The sequence below is a fragment of the Prunus persica genome, chromosome G6, assembly GCF_000346465.2.
Source record: "Prunus persica cultivar Lovell chromosome G6, Prunus_persica_NCBIv2, whole genome shotgun sequence".
Classification (NCBI taxonomy): Eukaryota; Viridiplantae; Streptophyta; class Magnoliopsida; order Rosales; family Rosaceae; genus Prunus; species Prunus persica.
In genome coordinates, this window is record NC_034014.1 from 17,772,500 (window position 1) to 17,793,798 (window position 21,299).

The following is a 21,299-nucleotide window of genomic DNA, read 5'->3' on the forward strand; positions in this document are numbered from 1 at the left end:
TTTCTATAGAAAATAATTAGGACAAACTACATAAAATCTCCTAAATTATAGGGTCATTTTCAAGTTTATGCCCAATTTTAGAGACATTTACAAATACATTCTCAAACTCCTAGAAAACTTACAAATTGCCCCCTCTATTAGCTAAACTGTTAGTAAGTCTGTTAAGTACTTACCTGGAAACTTTGGGTCCCACTTTTATGCTTATGTACAGTCCATGTAGACAAAATAATATTTTAAAATTTAAATTCATTTAAAAGATTAGAATAATAATAAACCTAAAATCTATAAGGGAAAAAAAAAAAAAAAAAAAGCAGCAACCCCCATTGCCACCCCTTTCTCCCTCTCCCACCCCACAACCACCATCTTCCCCAAGCAACCTGCACCAACCTCTCACACCCTGCATCAATATTCAAAGCTCGCTCATTTACCCATTTTTTAATTCATCACCTTCAAATTTTGTTCAAGGGCTGAAATTTTGAAGAACTGAAAGAGACCTTTTAATCTGGAAAAAAAAAAAAAACAAATAGACCGTTCAAGTTTTCAGTGTTGTTAAGGAGGGCATGTCTCCGGTGAACCTAGTCGCCACCTCAATCCTAATTTAGGGTAACGATGGTGGTTGGAAGGATGTTACAATGGCTGCTGGATGGAGACGACGATTCTGGCAAGGAAGCATTGAGGGGCTGGGTGTTTTAGTGACGGTGTTGGGTCTAGTACGATAGTAAGTTGAGCTGAGAGGTTGGGAGGAGGAGAGGGACAATGATTTTTCTTTTTCTTTTTTAAATAAAAATTAATTAGTTAATATAATTTTACTTGTTTTGTATAATAGTTTATTAGTTTTTTGTCCATGTGAAACTCCACATCAATTAAAAAATGGGTAAACTGCCGAATACCCTTATGAACTATCACGCTAGTTAAAATCTACACCATGAATTAATTTTTCAGCCAATTTAGCATTCGTACTAAATTTTATCGCAAATTTACCTCCACCGTTAATTTTTAGCAATTTCCATCCAAATTTCTATTAAAAACACCACGTGAATGGCACATGCCAACCCTGCAACCCAAATTACCCAGCAAACCCTCTATGAACCCTCTCTCTGTCTCTTCATCTCTTCTTGTCTCTCCCCTCTCCCCGTTTCTTCCTCTTAGGCCTCAGCCCACCCTACCCCAACAATACCAAACCAAGACAACCGCTGAAAAATCTCTCTCATTCAATCCATGTATTCCCTCGTTGGCCACGTCATCGTCCTCACGACTAAACGCCAAGTAGCCAATCGCTAGCCCCAAAAAGAGAAGCACAATTTCGTCGAGTCGGGTGGCCGAGAACTTCCCAAAAGATAGGGATAAAGAAGAAGAGATGGGGAGAGAGAGAGACTTTACAAGCAACAATGTTTGCCTTCACAGAGAGGAACGACAGAATGGAGAAGCATAGATTAAACAATAAACCAAAAGGCTTAGCCTTTTTTCTTTTGAGATCTTTAGCCAAGGATCATATCTAACTTAATTAAGTGAAAAAAAAGGTTTACTTTTTTGAGTTTCTTTCAGGTAGAGGACCAAGGTCAGAGCTTTGTATTTTGTTGTAAAAAGTGAGATTTGCACTTCAATCAAGATTGAAGAGACTTATGAAAATTGATTGAAACCCAGAATGAGAAATTTGAGATTTTGGTTTGTAATTTAGGCCATGGTCACAAGATCTTGGTGATTTGGGTTTGTAATTCAAAATCCCCTCCCCCCCAAGATTGTTCTCTCATTCGAGCTCTTTGACGAAGCAGAGAAAAAAAAAAATATTCTGCTGGTCTCCAGTAGCTTATTGGAATTGTCTTCAAAGCCAAAAACCCGTCTAGGTTCGAGACTAGCAGAGAGAGAGAGAGAGAATAAGAGAGAGGTTAGAAAATTAATTTTTAATTCAATAGTGAATCATGTGCCTGACATGTGACTTTTTTAATAGAGACTTGGATGGAAATTATTAAAAACTAATGGTGGGGGGTAAATTGGCGTTAAAATTTAGTACGAGTGCTAAATTGGCTGAAAACTAATGCAGGGTGTAGATTTCAACTAGCGTGATAGTTCATGGGGGTATTCGGCAGTTTACCCTTAAAAAATAGGTCCCACAAATGCCATAAACATTTAATAGATTAACTAACGGTTTGACTAACATATGGGGTAAATTATAGGGTTTCTAGGAGTTTGATTATGTACTTGTAAATGTCTCTAAAATTGGATTTGAACTTGAAAATGACCCTATAGTTTGGGGGGTTTTATGTAGTTTGTCCAAATAATTAACAGAGGAAAATGGTTGAACTTATGTCTTGCAAAAAATACAACACAAGTCAAAATGGGTTTTTCCACAAGAAGTGAATTTTGGATTTCAAATGGGTCTGGGTCCGGTTCAGGTGCTTTTAAGTTGTCAAATATTTGGACGCCCATTCCTTTTAAAACATTTTTTTTTTATTTATAAAAAACTTTTAGCCTTTAAACATTGCACCTCTAAAAAATTCATGGGTCCGTCAGTGTACATACAAGTGTTAAAGGGGAAAATGCTAAGATTAAATCTAACAACTCCAAATATTTGACAAAAAATAATAATTTATATAGTATATCAATTAATACGAAAATCAATATCAATCATCAATTAATCTAACAAAAATCAATATCAAATTATCAATTAAACAAATAATTGATCATACCTCGAGTCTTGTGCCGCGCAGCCTCTGTTAGATATATGCCTTAGAAGCCAATATAAAATGTATAATTCTAAGAAAATAATATATAATAATCAAAGGGGTAAGAACGTTGCTTTAGATACATAAAGTACACAAAGTAACAACTTCATGGATTAAGATATAAATGGAAAGTGGTGTAAAGAAGTTAGATGCACGAGACCTTTCCAAACATATAAATATCGTATCCTAAAATTTTCTTGGTCATAGGATCACCAATTGGACAATGGTGACCTGCAAAGACTGGTATACATTATGTCTGCTCAATTGGGAGGATGACTAGGCTATAGTCATTCGTGTAGAGATATTAAGATAGATGTGTAGGTGCTCTATAGAAGATGGAGTCCATTGAACGCGATCAACTCTAGAATTCTTGTATGGAAGTCTTCCTGACAAGTGTCAAACAAAGAATTCTAAGTTGTGATAATGAAAATTAATCCTTAGACCTGAGACATCACAGTTGTCTTATGTATATGTTGTTTCTCTTTGAGAGCACTATACAGTCGTATCAAAATGATGTGACTTAAAGGTGTTCCTCAAGATTCTCAGCGTGTACGCAGAGACAGGTGAATATACAACAAAGAATCTCTGCTTTTAGTAAGAAGAGAGAATACTCTAAAGATATGATTCGTGAATCTTTGGCCAAAATATTGGATGGAAATTGAAACAAGAACATTTGCAATTTCATCAAATTGAATCATATAATCAAGAGATGTCATATTAGGGATTTTGACACAAGTTTACCATATCCCGAGAATATGACATAGAGTATTGAATTAGAGAAGGATCGAATTGCATTGTAATCACAAACTGACTAGGTTCTTTAAATGAATTCTTTTTAGCTTGGTAAGCCATGACATATTGCAAGGTGTCACTCATGATTTGTGGAAGCCCTATAAGGACTAATTATAATTAGCCTTCGCCAATAGGGAGAATTGTATGGAGGGATATAATTCACACTTGATTCAGAGTGAATCATTCAAACCCAATGCCTCGCTAATTAGAACCTATAAGATCGCACACCGAAAAGGAATCGATTAGGAAATTATGAAAGAGAATGAATGACTTTGTGACTTGGTCAAAGTCAATGTGAAAGTCAAAGGTCAAATAGTTGACTCAACACTTGACACGGTCAACTAAGGATGACTGAGACCAACATTCATTAGACAAGTGAGTGATTGAATTAGTCAAGTCACTAGAGTAATTAAATTAATTAGATTAATTTAGGACAAGTGAGTGATTGAATTAGTCAAGTCACTAGAGTAATTAAATTAATTAGATTAATTTAATTATCCAATTAAGGTTTGAAAATTTAATTAAAGGTCCCATATGACTTGGAAATTCAAAAGGGATTTGACCACATGAACTTAGGCACATATGTGACACATTATAGGATTAATGTGTTGGACCAAGATAGCAAAAGATGACACGCAGAGAGAAGGGGGGAGGTGGTGTGGCTACACTTGGGTTTGGGGGTATTTTTGTCACTTTTGTGACATTTTTGATCCTATAAGTGTGTAGCTATGGAATCCTATCATCCCAGGGTTTTCAAGTTGGTGAAATTGGAAGAGAGAAAACATCAAGCTCTCTCTCTCCCTAACCCCTTCAATCTATCACATCAAGTGAGGGTGCTAGCACCACTCTTCACTTATTATCTACTCATTCTCTCATTCCATTCAATCCTTGGTGAAGAGCTTTGGGAAGGTGCATATCTTTGTACTTATTTGGAGAGCTACAAGGTAAAGAATCAACGTCAAAGGGAGAGCCAACAACAAAGAGACCACTCCCTTTACTTGAACACCATTCTTAGTTTCAAGATTTGCTTCAAGGGTATGAACATCTTATCTTTTTCTCAAATAGGATTTAGAGAGTTTTTGGTGCACACTTTCATAGACTTATAAAGATTGAGACCAAATGAGACTTGCATGAATCCCTAGTTTATTTAATGTGGAACTCTTACTTTGATTTCATTTTAGATATGGCTTGCTAGGTGATTTATACTCTCAAAGTTTGACTGTAGAGTTTTTAGAAATCTTTACACAACACCATTCCCACAATATTCCATTCAACCTCTTCCTATTCGAGTTTGTTAATCATATGAATACAGATATAGCCAAATTAGAAATAATAAACATATTATAAAGAAATAACAACAACAACAAAAAAACCCAGAAGAAATGTTGAGTGGTTGCTGAAGAAGAAAAACAAAAAACCAGACCTTGAGTCAAAGTTCTTAAGCCTCGAGCACTAGACCTTTGTTATTATCATATCAATAAGGATAAACTGCCGAATACCCCTTTGGACTATTTCAACTGTCGAAATGTCCACCTTGAATTAATTTTTCACCTAATTTAGCCCCCGTATTAAATGTGTTTGCCAATTTCGCCCCCACCGTTAGCTTTTTCACAATTCCATCCAAATGCCCGTAAAAAACACCACGTGAATGGCACATGTGGCTTTTGTTGAGGGTAATCTAGTCTTTTTAATCCCCAGACCCCTTTTAGCGCTTCGTATGCCCAATTCACAAATCAGACTTAGGGGTCAAATTGAAATATTCGAAAAAGGGTGAGAGTGAAAGAGAGATAACGACTGAAAGATTTGAAAAGGGTGAAAGTGAAAGAGAGACCGCGACTGAGAGATTCGATTTGGGAGATATTTTCTGACTTGAAGATTCCAAACGAAGGTGCGACAAAGGTGATTTAGTAAAGGCAACAGATTGAATAGGAGAAAGAGTCAAAGACAATAAAAATTAGAGATGGTGGGGAAGCTCCCACATACAGTAAGTTGCTTACTTTATTTTATTTGTTTGATGCAATTGTTTTGGTTTTATTCTTTGTTTTTCTTTGATTTAATTGGGTTTGACTGTTTTGTTTATGCTGGACTTCATGAAAAAGCATAATAAAAGGACGAAAGTGGTCCCAATGAATGTTGTTTGTTGACTGAGACTTTAACATGGTTAGGTTGTGTGGTCCCTATGCATGTTGTTTGTTTATTGTTTGTCAGACAATATGTAACTTGTTGTGTTTTTATTGTATTGTATTGTATAGGGTAGATAGTAAATGTATATTGTATTGTATAGGGTAGATAGTAAATGTGTATTGTATTGTATAGGGTAGATTGTAACACCCCGACCCTAATTTAATTATCCATTTAAATTAATCAATTAATATAATTATGAAATTACAATTTTGCCCCCAAAGGGGGTAATTTAGTCATTTTTTAATCCGGAAGGATTTTGGGAAAATGATTGGTACCATTACGTAGATCATGCCGAGATGAGTTCGTAGACATGTAGTGGGCTCGAATCAAAGTTGTACCGAGAAAGTTATGAGCTACAGAAGCCTAATGGCAAAATTATAAATAAGTTAAAGTCTGATTTTTTTTATTTTAAAAACCTGGTTCCCTCTCCCTCCTTCACTCCCTTCTCCCTTCTACGAAACAACACACCCCCCCCCCCCCCGGCCCTCGACAATTCATCAGTTGGGTTTTCTCACCACCGTCGCCACCTCTGGCCCACCAACCCGACAAGGTTGGTACCAAAAGAATCAAAGCGATGTCGCCTTTACATTCAGACCCTTCGCCGCCATATCTCACTAAAATTTGCGAAAATTTGATCGATTTTACCCAAAACTTCACGAAGCTCGTTCGGGTGATTCCGATCACCAATTTATTCGAACTTGGTATGCTTTTCCATCCTCTCAATGTGTTCTAGCTACTGGTTGGGTTATTTAGGATAAATTTCTGCGTTTTGAGTGTCAATTAAGCGATTAAAGTTTTGGCCAGTTTCAACCCTTGATTCCGGCCATTTCCGGCCACTTTTTGGGGTTGGTCCAAGAACAAAAGTTGCTCCACTCAATGTCATGATTATGTAGGTATAGGTCTTGACCGAAGGTTTTGAGATTTTGGTCACCAAAATTTCTCTGCCGACGCGTGTGATGGCACATGGGCACTGATTGGGTGTCCCTCTTGGTTCTAAAATAATCCACATGTCGTCCTGAGCACGACGGTATGCTCAGGTTTGAATTTGGTTATCGTTTCATCGTAGATCGGATATCGCATATTAGGCGTTATCCGGGTTTGATATGTTCGGACCATTGGATCGACTTCATTTCAATATATGTTGATCTCGGCATCCCTAGGAGCGTGTAGGAATTCGCGGATGGTGAATCGAAGTCCCGGATGTTCCGATTCAATAACTGAAAGTTTGTGTTAAACGATAACCATCTGATCGTGCGATCGCGAGCGATCCGACCTTTTGATTCATACCAAACTTGCAGGACGTGTATTCTAAACCTTCTTGAACCCAAAGGAACTTTCGGATCGTAAAACGGAGGTCGTGGGCCATGTGGGCCCGGTTGACCCATTATTGAAAGTTTGACCGCTCGGTTGACCGAGCTTCTTCCGTGGCTATCCCATCCTTCAAAACACGTAGTTGGACCTTAGGAATGTCTCGTTCCTCGTGCATATACTTGAAACCCGAAAACTAGGATTTTAATTTAAAGTTCTCGTTCGAAGCGTTTTATATTATTTCGTACTAGTATTCTGAACTAGGTACTCCGACCACGCGCACGCAACAGACGGGACCCTCTTAGGGTCAAGCAGCGTGGGAGTACTTGTAAGTGGGCATTGTTTTCAAATGCTAACATTATTTTTAAGACGGAAAATTAAGCATGATGATTTAATGGTTTATTGAGTTTATTATTTTATTAATTGTTGAACATGATATTTCTATATATATTTGGGTTTTGCCATATTGCAAGTATCTTGAGTTGATATATAATATTTTTGAGAATTTCTATTTATGATTGGTTATGTGTGGGGTACGTGGGATGTTGGATTGAGATTGTGAAAAGAGAGTGGATTATTAGTTATGTCAATTTGAAGTGCTATAAGCACTACCCTATATACCTCCCCGGATTTGGAACTTTGGATTTAGAATGTTAAGATACTTGGATATGTTATAACTTGGGCACCTTTGACGGGGTGTTTCGTAGACTCTTAGAGGGGTAGTCTGCGCACGTAGGATTTGTCACAGGCGTATGAGTATTGAGAATTCTGCTGTATGTGCTGGTGAGCTTAGTCCCAGTTGGACAGCTTGTTCCCTAGCCACATGGTCAATTGAGGATTCTTCTATGTGGACTAGTCAAACAATCCCCCGATTGGATTGTTTCCCCGGTACAAACTTGTTGGTGTGATACTTATATATATTTATATACCTACTATATTATTATATATATATATTTATTCATTCGTTCTTGTTTATCAGTGAGGATACTTCCTCGTTCGCCGTGTCAACGGGCATGCGTTTTGAGAGAATGGTTTGGGAATAGTATGAAATGCTTGAATGGGATGAGAAACAAATTTTCATTATGGGAGTTCAGATTTCATTATGGTTTTGACCCAACTAAAAATATATATGTGGTTATAACGGTTTTGAATGCATATGGTTATTAGCATCGTTTTCTAAATGGTGGGGGTTATATTATGTTGGTTTCAACTATGAACTAAACTTTATTTTTGTCCACTTACACTTTTCTATTTTGCCACCGCCCCCAAGCCATAGTTGACTAAAGTGAACAACAGAGCCGGGTCGCGAGCTTCCGAATCCCGAGCTTACGTAGAATGAACTTTTAATCCTTTCTATTCTGTTGAACTTCCTTTTCATTTTGTAAATTGAATTCTTTAGATATGCTATGTTATCGCCCTATTAGGGTTTGATTTGTGAGGCTGAAGGCCCTTGTTGTAAATGGTTTAATTGAATCTTTCTCTTGCATGCTGCCTGTTGGGAGATAAATGTGTTTTTAACAGGTTGATAAATTTGGGAAATGTCCAATTTACAGAGGAGACTGTCGAAATTTCAGTAGAAAATCTCGGTCCTTAGTAAGTGAGCCCAGTATCGGTAAGATGCTGGAACTTTCAAGGGATTCATCCCGGATTCCAAGGAATTAGGGGCGAGTCCTATCATAGATAGTAAATTAATGAGAAAATTAATTGTTGTGCAGCTAATCTTGACATGTTCACACTTGAAGTACACCACGGGGTCTACTTTGTTGATGGTTTATATATGGGAGGTATTGTACAATGGGTTGATGGGCAAGATGCAGATGAGGTTTCAATGCTGAATTATTTGAAATGGTTACACACCTTGATTATGATGAACAAAACATTTAATACTATTACAAGCATAGGACAAATGGCTGGTTGAAATTAAGATAGATAAGGATTATTTTGGAGCAATGAAGTTGGTGAAAGGGAGCTAACTATTTGTGTTATACATAACTGGAAATCCAACACCTAGGCCTTTAAATGTTCAGTCCCTAGTATTCTTTGCATACAGTGAAAATGCTGAAGATTATGAAGAGACTACTCATGGATATGATGCTGATGAAGAAAATGGGCAATATGACTTCGTGGATGTTGACATAGAGGAAGAATTTGGTGAGGCAGAGGAAGAATATGGTGAAGTTGAGGTAGAAAGTGTTGAAGCTGAGGAAGGTGGGGAGGATAAGGAAGAAGATGGTGATTTCATAGATAGTGAGTTTGAGCAAAGTGATAAAGAGGACAACATGAATTTTCATAGGTATGTTGTAATTGAAGAGCAAGATGATGAGTATAAAGAACCAGGTGAGGATGGTTATAATACATTAGACTTAGAAAGTTTGCATGAAGATAATGAAGATGAACATGGAAATAAGAGAGGTTTGAGGCAACCAAAATTCAAGCAATACAATAAACAGCATGACTTATAAGATCCAAAATTCCACTTGGGTTTAGAGTTTTCTAATATGCAGGAATGTAGAGAGGCCATAAAATAATATGCATGCAGGTGTGCTAGAAGACTAAGGTTTGTGAAGAATAAGCCTAATAGGGTGAGGCTGGTATGTGATGGTAATAATGATGGTGATAAGGCAAAGAGGCATAGTAAGAGTGATAAGAGTAAGAGGCATGCTAAGAGTGATAAGAGTAAGAGGCATGCTAAGAGTGAAGAGGGTGAAGATGAACTTGAGTTATTGTATGATGCACATGTTGGGGAAAAGACCCACTGTTAGAGTGAAGACATACCATCCAATTCATACATGCGGCAGATCTCAAAGAACTACGTTTGCCACTTCATAATGGTTGGCTAAAAGGTTTAATGAGGATTTCAAAACCAATCCTAACATGTCAATTCCTAACTTCATGTCATTGGTGAGGAAACATTACAGTATAGATGTCACTAGGGACCAATGATACAAGGCAAAGAATTTGGCAAATGAGAGGATTCAAGGAAGCATTGAAGAACAATATGCAAAGCTGTGGGATTATTGTGATGAGCTTAAGAGGCAAAACCCAGGGAGCACATTTTTAGTGAAGACATCATTGCGGGGAGATGATTCAATTTTTCTGAGGCTTTATATATGTTTTGCTCAACTGAGGAAGGAGTTTATTAAAGGATGCAGAACCATGGTTGGTTTTGATGGGGCTTTCATCAAAGGACAACATCCAGGACAACTTTTAAGTACTGTTGGGATTGATGCCAACAATGGCATGTTCCCAATAGCTTTTGCTGTTGTAGAGACAGAAAGTAGAGACACTTGAACATAGTTTTTAGATATATTCTTCAATGATGTTGGATTAAGAGGCACTGGAAATGGTTGGGTTTTTATCATTGACAAACAAAAAGGACTGGGGCAAGCAATTGAGGCTTTAAAGTCAGATGTTGAACATAGGCATTGTGTAAGGCATCTGCACAATAATTTCAAAGTTACTGGGCATGATAGTTTGGCACTTAAACAGAGGCTATGGGCTGCTGCTAGAAGTACAACACTTTCTTGGTGGGAAGCTGAGATGGACAATATTATGGAAATATCTACACCAGCTCATGCATGGCTTAAAGATAGGCCAACAATTCATTGGAGCAGGTCACACTTTAGTATTGGGACCAAGTGTGATATACTTCTGAACAATTTATGTGAATGTTTCAATTCAGCAATTTTGGATGCAAGAGATTAACCAATAATCACGATAGTTGAAAGGATAAGAACATATTTGATGTTGAGAGTTGCAAGACAAAAAACGGTGAAATGAAATCAAAGAGTTGGGCCAAGGATCTTTCAAATTATTGAAAAGAACTTGAAAGATAGTGTCTCATGCATTACACAGAATACAGGTGGAAACAGGTTTTAAGTCACCCATATGTTTGGTGGACAATATGCCGTTGATCTAAATACTCACTCTTGCTATTATAGAAAATGGGATCTATGTGGCATCCTATGTTGTCATGCCATGGCTGCAATATCAAGGCAACACAAGAGCCCAATGAGGTATGTTAATGAGGTGTATAAGAGAGAAGCTTATGATATGGCTTATAGTAATTATGTTAGATAAAAAGTGTAATAAAGAAATTAAAAAATCACCCAACATAATCTCACTCTTATTTACAAATAGGAGTTTTTATTTTTAATTGAATATGACCCACTCAAGATAAAAAAATATCTCTTAATTATAATCTCTTTATAAAGAGAAAACCCTTTGATTCCAATATGAAAAAATGAAATAAATAATGGAATTTGATTTGATGTTACGGCTGCATCCAGGGAACCCTAGACTGCCTACATACCCCATTTTGGGGATCAAGCCTTTTGTAGTTCTCACATAATTTGATTGGACTTTCAAGGAATGAATGACCCCTTGAAAGAATTTGTGGTATGAGAAATATTTTATGGAATTTGGATGAACGTGGTTGGACCAGGGATTCAATTTGATTTTATGGTTGGAAAAGTGTTTGGGGCGAATTTGGTTAAGGTACACCAGGGATTCTGTTTGGACTTGCGGTTGTATTTGGATTGAATTTTCAAATTGCCTACGTATCCTTGGCGGAATCAAACCGGACGTAGTTCCTTAAAATTTGATTGGACTTTCAAGGAATGAATGATCCCCTGAAAAAATTTGTATATTTGAGAGATTTGAATTTGATATCATTGAAATTTGCAGGGTGGATGACCCATGAGAAAATTTGGAATGGTTTTGTACCATTTTTAATGTTAATGTCCAAAGAAAATTAAAAGGCATTTTAATGAGCCCATTAATTTACTCACATATGGTTTTAAGGATTAATCCATTAACCACATAATTTATTTGGACCACCTATAAAATATTTTGGGCTTTTGAAAGTTAATGGGTAATTTGTTTTGTCAACCCATCAACTTGTTTTCGGACCTTAACATTTCTATTAGTGGGCCTATAATCAAAGAGTCCATGTCAGAAAGGCTTTGAGAGCTAGCTGCCAACTGAAACCAAGACCGATATCTATTTGGAGTAATAGAGATCAATTCAAACTGAGCCACCTCCATCTTTATCTGGAGTAGTTCAAATTTAAACTTAAACTGGACCAATTTATATATCTCTTCAGCTACCCGTTAGCCATAATCAGTTCAGAGCTTTGAATCTGAGACGCCAAAAACCAAAGAGACATCAAAACAAGGTTGGTCCTTTCCTTTGCTGCTTTCTGTCAGAGTTAGACGTTATCACCTATTAAATTATTAGTTGAAAGTCTTGGAATTTGAAAGGCATCGTCTGTTTTTCAAAAGAAAACAGAGCTTTTGAACCAAAGGAAGTACAAAACTTATTATTCTTTATTTGCTACTTTTCTTCTCTGTCTTTCTTGCTTTTCTTCTTCCTTGCCTTTGCTGGTCTCTCCTTGGCCCTTCAACTCTCTTTTTTTGTTCTGACACAATAACATAACCTCAACCCCTTTTTATTTTGGCGTAGGTCCTGTAAGCCATTTCTTCTTTCTTTTCCTTATATGCAACACGAATTGGGTTTCTTTGCCTAAAAAAACATGCACAAGCCAAAGAGCTATTTGTGTATTTTGTTGAGTTTGGCAGTACCAAATTCATAGCTGAAGCTTATCCCATTTTTAATCCCAAAGTTCAGCCACGAATCCATGCTTGACCTCTTTTTGGCTTTTTGTTGTTTCCTCTGTACTTGTGGCAGACTTCCATCAAAATGGGTTTTGTCTTTACCCATTATGTGTTTAGAGTCCTTCAAATAATAATAAAAAAAATACTCATCTTTGGTTTTGTGTTGACTTGATAGGAAGGCTTTCCTTGAGCAGCGAGTTTCTTCATTTTTGGTCTAAAGACCAAACTTTGGTTTGAAGAAAAGTTGCTGGCACAAAACGTGCATCCATTTTAACTTTGACTTCTCCTTTTTCATATGGCAAGTCTTTCTTCTTCTCTTTTGAATTTTGTTACCTTTCTTCTTCTTTGTTTTTGGCTTATGTTGCTCTTGGGTTCTTCAATAGCCGCAACGCAGGAGGCTTCTTAGCCTGAAATTGGTGAGCCATTTTTCTTTTGCTTTTTAGCTTGTTGATGCTTTGCTGCATCCTTTTCTTTCCAATTTGATTGGAATTTCTAAGGCTTTGCATATTTCCTTTTGCAGACTCATATCATTTGAGAGGACCATCATACTGCCAACTGAGGTGCTGGCTTTGTTTTGTTTCAGTTGCTTCATGTTTTGCAAGCAACAAATTGAGAACCTTTTGCAATTTGCTGCAGAGGAGTGTTGTCTTAGTGACCTTCGTGGGTGTGAATCATCAACTTCTGTAAGCTTTCTGGCAATCATTAATTTCTGCATATCTTTTAATATCTTCTTTTATATTTCCTTCTATTTATGCCAATCTGTGAGGCTAAAACAGAGTTATTGATTTTCTCCATTTGCAGCACATTTTGCCACCCGTTCTTTCTCCAATTTGCAGATTTGGAATTTTACTCTGCTGAAGGTGGGTTGGGCATATAACAAAGCGTCTGGACTATTGATGTTTTCTGTTTTTGGTACTCAAGAACACTCGCAAGGTCTTCTCTGAGTACCACAATGTGCCTATGGACACTCACAAGGTGTTCACAGCACTTGTACAGTGGGGTTCTTGTAGAAGCCCATCTGTAATTCACAACAGAGAGGTCCTTGTGAGAGCTCTCTTTATGTAAGCAGCACAACTATTGCCAATTTGGGAGGATTTGTTTGCATTTTTCCACTGCTGAAGTCTCTGTCGATATGATACATTTCTTGATATCACACATGGAGGAAGTTCAGGCTTCTGTACAATGGCCTCACATACATATTTTTTTTACCTGCAAGTCAATTGTACATAAAAGGATACTCAAATGAATTTGTTTATACTTTCTCAATGGTATTGTGACAGAGCTTCGTATCTCTTTTGCTTGTTTCTATTCTTTGAATTTATGCAGCAGTTCGATGTTTTCTTTTTTTCCCTTCCTATGGATTTCTGCAGCAGTTTGGTACTTTTTTTCTTCTTCGTCGTCCTCCCCCTTTTTTTTGCATCCTTTGGTCCCTTTTTATAGACCAAGAGGAACTGACATAATGGAGCCAGTTATCGCCTCACGTACTATGTGGGTGGGAGTAACTTCCCATTTTCAGTCACTCCTCAACGTACATGTTCTGTTACTGCTTAATATTTCCTTGTAAAAATATTAATATTAATTCATTTGGGCCTAAACCAATTTGGCAACAAGTCCACAAAACCATTTTATCTATGGGCCCAACTTCTTTAAACTTGGGCCAAAATTTAATTTGCTGTCAATGAACTTTTTTATTTCAACAAATTACATTTCACCAATTCCAACCTAACAATTATGGAGAAAATCAGGTCATAGGCTAATTAAACCCCCACTGTATCACAAACAGAGTGGTAGGCCAAAGAAGGCAAGGACTAGACCGGTTGATGAGATCCCAAAGGGTGTCACTAAGCTTAGGAGATATGGAATTGTAATCCATTGCTTAGTTTATGAAGGAGAAGGCCATAATGCTACTAATTGTGGAAGGGCAGACAACAATATGAGAAGAGACAAAGGCAGAGGCAGAGGAAGAAGGAGAGGAAGAGGAAAAAGCATGAGAAGAAGAACCAACTTAGTCCATCAATCTACAAAAACAACAAGACCTAAGTTACAGGTAAATGATGTAAAATCTATCCAAAATACTCATCTATTCAAAATATACATTCTAACATTTGAAATACATACAAAATCCATCCAAAATAGCCATCTATTCAAAATACACATTCCAACATCTACTAGCCATCTGTTCAAAATATACATTCCAACATCCATCCAAAATAGCCATCTGTTCAAAATATACGTTCCAAAATCCATCCAAAATAGTCATCTGTTCAAAATACCCGTGAAATCCATCACCAAAATGTAGTCAATGAATCTACTTTACCTCCATGGCCTTGCCCTTTTTGCACGAGATTTGAACCTTTTCCCTTGCGGCCTGAAAATGTTTTGAGTGCTAACAGCAGACTATGGTTATGAAACAAAATTGCTTGGACCTGCTTGTGAAGCAAAATTGCAAAGAGCTGGTTGGGAAGCAACATTGGTTGGAGCTGTTTGGCTTGCAATGGCTGTAGTCCTTGTCAAACCTCCTCTAATTGCTTGCAAATGAAATTAATCACAATTAAAACAATTCAAATGAGTCATCCAATTAAAACATTCAATCATAATTGGCTATTTTGGATGGATTTCAAATGTTGGAGATGTTAATATGTTGAATTTGGATGGATTAGAAACGTTGGATGTTGAATTTTGAAGTATTTCACAGATTAATCTAGACCAAGAAGGCCTACATTATGTTTCTGTTGTAATTTTGGGTTGGTATTTTTCTTTTGGTTGATATTGGTTCTCTTGGATTAGTGTAGGCTTTCTGCCTTGCTTTTGTTGTACTGCTCTGTTTCTAATTTCTGGGTATTTTGCCTTGGCTTGTGCGTAATGAAGTATTTAGTTACCCAAAAAAAAAAGGCCTACATTCAACCAAATTCATTCAACCAAATCTACATTGAACCAAATAAAAAGGCCACTACATTCGTTAAGCCAAAAGAAAGCACAAGAATGCCACTACATTCAACCAAATAAAAAGCTACATTCAACCAAATAAAAAGTTGACTAATACAGTGAACAACAACAAAATTACAACCAAACAACTCAGCAGCCCACTTCGAAATTTTTTCTCTTTATCTCTTAGCTCTTGCACAATCTTCTTGTCTTTAGCTCTTTTTTCTTCCAATGAGTTTATTCGTTTGATCAATCGACATATGACATTTTTGGCATGCTTAGACATTTTCAGGTCCTTCCAATCCTTCCAACCATAGCCACCACCATACTTCTCTCTACAACACACATATAACCTCCTCCCTGCATTATCATCAGACTAGCAAACAATCGTTTCAGCATCAATTCCATACTGGCATATTTGCAATCATCATCCATAATAAAAGTGGTCGAACTAGATTTTTTAAAAGCTGCAGGTATGTTCCTATGCATCCTGTCATCAACTGCAATTTATTGTCTTGTTCATGAAATTGATGAACATAAGCAAAATGAGAAGGTTAGAACATCTGCAAATGGGGTTGGGTTCTGTCATCAAGGGTGGGTTCTAGCGAATCTCTTAATCGCGGTCTTTCTCTCAGTCACAAATTGAATCTCCAAGTCTGATTTGTGAATTGGGCATACGACGCGCTAAAAGGGGTCTGAGGATTAAAAGGATGAGATTACCCTTAACAAAAGCCGCATGTGCCATTTATGTGGTGTTTGTTAAATAAATAAAATAAAATATTATGTAGTGGCTGAACTTTTCAGTTGTATCTTTCCAATTTTTTGTTGAATAAACACGTACGTATTTATTCGTACTTTTCCCGTTTCGTATTTTACTAACTAGAAATCTAATATAATTATGTGACTTAGGTTAAATTGGTCCTCACAGATTCTCATTTTAGGTCCGGAAGTGAGCGAGATTGATTATAAGGCCTTCTCCTACCCATTTGGGGCCAAACCCAAATTTCACCCCCTCAAAAAGTAACTATTTGGGTTTGGCCCTGACTTAAGTCGTTTTTTTCTCCCAACCCTCCAGACTCAAATTTTAAGTCCGCAACTTTATTAAATTGTTTAAGAATGGTTTAAGTCTTTTTTTTTTTTTTTTTTACATATAACTTTTCTTCATTTAATATTTTTAAATAATTTCATTATTTAATTTTTTTGAGCAATTTGACCTAAAAGTTTTGAAATTCCACAAATATAATTCCTCTTCAACATATTCATACTATCCTCCACAATCATGTTGTGTAAAATTATACACGTCATCATGATTGAGTGGAGGTTATCCTTGCACCACATACGTGCAGGGCACCGAACAATAGCCCATCGAGCCTGTAGTTTTCCAAATGCTCTTTCAACATCCTTCCTGTACGCTTCTGGCATTTGTGCAAAAGGCCTCTTCTCTGGGTTATCAGGAGAAGAGATGATATTCACCAAAGTAGCCCAACGGGGGTAGATCCTATTTGCCAAATGGTAGCCCAAGTAGTATTGATTTCCATTGACAATATATTCAACATGAAGAGCCACTCTATGCACCACATCATTGAACAATGGAGAACGAGCTAAAATGTTAATATCATTGTTGGATCCAGAGGCTCCAAAAAAAGCATGTCATATCCATGCGTCGTAAGAGGCCATCGCCTTTAGCAGAACATTGAGCTCTTTTTTTTTTTTTTTTTTTTTTGGTGACCGGTAAACTGGCCTGCCCAAGCAGATGGGCAGCTCTTCCATTCCCAGTGCATGTAGTCAAGACTTCCTAATATGCCTGGGAAGCTTGGACGGCTTGCCTTGTGCAATAGCTTGTAAAGGTTAAACGGATTTGGAGGCTTGAGGTACCATTGTCCATACACGGCTTCAACAGCACAACAAAATTTACAAAGTGATTCAAGAGCTGTGCTTTCACCCAATCTACAATACTCGTCGGTCGCGTCAACCGAGCATCCCCATGTGAGTATATCAAAGACAGAAATTAAATTTTGCTCAAGGGATAAAGGAAAAGATGGCCTTGCCATGATTATCCATTGAAAGCTTGAAATGATATGAAAAGTATGAGAATGAAGAAGATGATGTGCTTAATATGATATGAACAGTATGAGAGTGAAGAAGATGATGTGCTTAAAATGATATGAAAAGTATGAGAATGAAAGGAGATTGATGAAATTGACAAAGGAAAAATAAATTGAGAAATAGAAAAAAAAAATTTGGTAGATTAATTGAGAAATAGGTGAGTATTTATAGAGTTTGGAGTGAGTTTTACGGTTGGATTTGATTTAGATTAATTTAAAATATTATTTTAACTGTTGGATTTAAATTTGAGCCGTTGGATCTTTTTTTGTTTTACCGTTAAAATAGCTTAGATTTAATCTAGATCATTGATTTAAGTTACTATTATAATATATAAAATAAAATAAAAATGAAATTTGAATTCTTGCTGTTGGATTCCAACGGCAGCATCACCGTAAGGCGACACTTGGCAAGCTGCTGCTTCAAGCTTCAAACAACGACTGCAGTGCGGGCCCCAATTTGATTCCTTGCTGTTCACCCGTTTTATGTTCGTTCCTGTGATGGTAGGATAAAGTTCCCCATTGCCTTGAAAACCATTGACAAGTCAACAAGCCAACTTTCTTTAGTGTGCTAGCGTGCCACTGCTAGCAATGAGAATTCTAGCAGACTTCTTAAAAATTGATTACTTGCGCCCCAAGTTACTGATATCTAAGCAAGCAATTGTGAATTTGGGTGAGGAATATCTCCCAAGTAAGTTCTTTTCTTGCCTCAGACTGATGAGGACTTTCACAATTTTTCATAGTACAAAACTGGTAGTTCTGGCGAGAATAAATGATAAGATAGCGAGCTATTTTAGGCAGAGGTGCCTTTTACAAAACTCAAAAAGGGAAGACCAACTCTAAAAAAACAACAAGAGAGAGCTGGACTTCAATTTCTGCCTGGATAAATGCTTCTGATCCTGGCTAGATTGGATATGTTTGTGCTAGACTGGACTATCAACACTTTCAACTGTCAAGTTTCAGCTGTAAATTGATACCAATGTTTGAGTTTGGCAGAGCTTTAATTTATTTCAAGCCCTGGAAGGCTTTTTGAATGGGCAGAATTGGAACCTTTTCAGTCTGGAAATGGCAGAAGTGGCTGGACTTGATGATTACTGAGCTAGAACTGCATTGTAGTACTTGTTCTGCTTAATCAGGGCTCTCCATAAATTTGTTGAGGTTTTCATATTTGTAAAACTCGAACTCTGCTTGATTTGGCTTATGCTAGACCAAATTTGTAATGGGAGAAATCTCGTTTTGAATGACTTATTTCTCTAAGTCTGAACTAGGGTTGAAAATTTTGATTTGTAGCTGGCTTCTTTCTTGTGGCTCAATGAGCTTTTGGTTGCTTCAGTGTTTTAAAGGTTTTTGAGATCAAGTGATCATTTTGAGTTTTTGCTTTTGATTGATTTTTTGGTTATCCTTTGATCTGTTCACCTCCTCTCATATTTATAGGAAATGCTGGAGTGGGTTTTTTAATCTTTAAAATGGGAGGCAGATCTTCAAAAAAATCTTTTCTCTTTTCAAAGTCGTAAAAGAAGGAAGTCATTGTTTTGGCAGATAAGAACCATCAATAATCAGCTTTCATAGAGGTCTTTTCTTTGCTTTTCTGAAGAAAAAAAACAAACAAACAAACTCCCTTTGTTCTTTGTTTGTTCCATATAAAGAGAAAAACTCAATTTGCCATGATGGTCAGTTTGCTTTCCTTGTTTGAACAACTCCCTTGCTCCCTACTTATTTCTCGAAATCGTAGTCTGCTTATCTCTTAGAAGGCCACCTGCTTTGGTGCAGAATTGTATATATATAAAAATAAAAAATAAAAAAAGGTTATAATCTTTTGGTTGCAGAGTTTCAAAGAAGTCTTTCTGTTAATGACCTGCTTTTATTAATTACCAATCAACTCTCTTGTGATATGCTTTAGTGGTCAATTGCCATTTAAATTAGTGTTTTTTACAACTCTGCCATTTCGTGAAAGACGTGGGCCTCTGATGTGTTTTTGGACTCTCTGTTCTTTTCTATTTTGTGGGCTTTTTGATTTTGGACCGGGTGTGCCAAATTAGGCCCAAACACTTGTACATGGGCTGAGTGGGGTCCATTGAAATTTTTTTTGAGTCCAGGCAATAGTTGAACTGCTATTTGGCTCCTTCATTTTCTTGGTTTAGAAGAAATTTTGGGCTATAATTTAGGATATTTTGAATTTGGCCTCATGAATTGAAGATAACCTAATAAAGTCATACTTGAAAAAAAAAAAGTGAAGTGCATTTGGTAACTAGAGAACATTGTCCACCATCGTCTAGTATGTTCACATGAACTCAAACAAGCCACCCATACTTGCATTATTGTTAATTATTTTTTATTTCATTTCCATCATTTTTCTTGAATTTTAACCATTGTTATTTTTCTTAAATTAATATTTTCATCAAAATTAGTGTTTTTGAACTCCTGTCCTGTTGTGTACTTCTACATTAATTACATAATTTACAGTGGCAACAAAAATAAAACATGGGTTATAAAGTAGATTTTTCATTCACTTTTTTCGAACGATGTTATATGAGAAAGTAAAATTATACATGTTCCCTAACAACAATGTTGATATGGCCGAGTTGGTCTAAGGCGCCAGATTAAGGTTCTGGTCCGAAAGGGCGTGGGTTCAAATCCCACTGTCAACAAATTTTTTTTTATTTATTAAAATTTTCATATTTGTGATATAAATAACCTTATCCCCCTCCCTTTCTCTCTGGTGCATATATTGAAAAAGAGCAAACCCATGACGAACTTGGCCATGGCTTCTCTCACACTCTCACTCTCAAAGCCCACCTCTTCTTCTTCCTCCTCTCACTGTTATTGAAAATTTCGAACCAGAGCTTCTTCCTCTGTTGCTCCTGGTGTCGACCTCAACACCCATCAATCCGCCACTACAAAGGTTCTTCTTCCATTACGCTTTTAGTTTTTATTTACCTATTTTTATTTCTAATTTCTCATAAAAATTGCACCATCACTAATTGCTTTGCTACACTTGTTTGGGCCCGAAAGAAATCTAAAAGAAAGGAACAAAGGACTGGACTTTGATTCCAAAAAAGAGAACCCAATCCACGTCAAAAGCCCACATCCTTTTTTCAAAAAGGCAAAGTTGTAAAAAACGCCAAAATAAGTGGTGTTTAACAACTAAGCAAATTGATAAAAAAGAAGAAGACTTGAATTGGGCCCAGTTTCTAAATCCCACCGTTATTCTCAAAGAAACCCAGGAACCAGTCAGCAAGATTTTTTCTGGAAAAAACCTATTCTCAAGGAAGCCCACGTGACCACCTAACTTTGAAAAGTCAACAATTTCAACTAGTTGCAAAGGAATTTGACAGGGAATTAATGAAGGCAGCCTTGCAGGAAGATTTCTCCAGTCCTTCACAGACAGAGAAAAGATCAAAATCCTTTTCTATATACAGAAAAATTCGGTAGACATCATTTCCAAGGGATAAGCAAGCTATATTTTTTGAAGGAGATAAGTAGGAAACATGGAGTTGTTCATCTGGAAAATCAAACTAACCATCATAGTTTAAAAGCTCTTACAAAGAGCAGTTACATTGGAAGAAGGGTAGGTTTTCTTTCAAAGAAAAAACAGGGAAGTGATTGCCTTAGGAACTGACTATTAAGGGCTTATCTGCCGGAATTGATAA

At 36.8% G+C, this 21,299-nt stretch overlaps 1 non-coding gene across 1 annotated transcript; it reads left to right on the top strand.

Moving 5' to 3' along the window:
• Nucleotides 20,217–20,297, top strand: TRNAL-AAG. The gene has a single exon. It is a non-coding gene; the product is annotated as a tRNA-Leu (tRNA).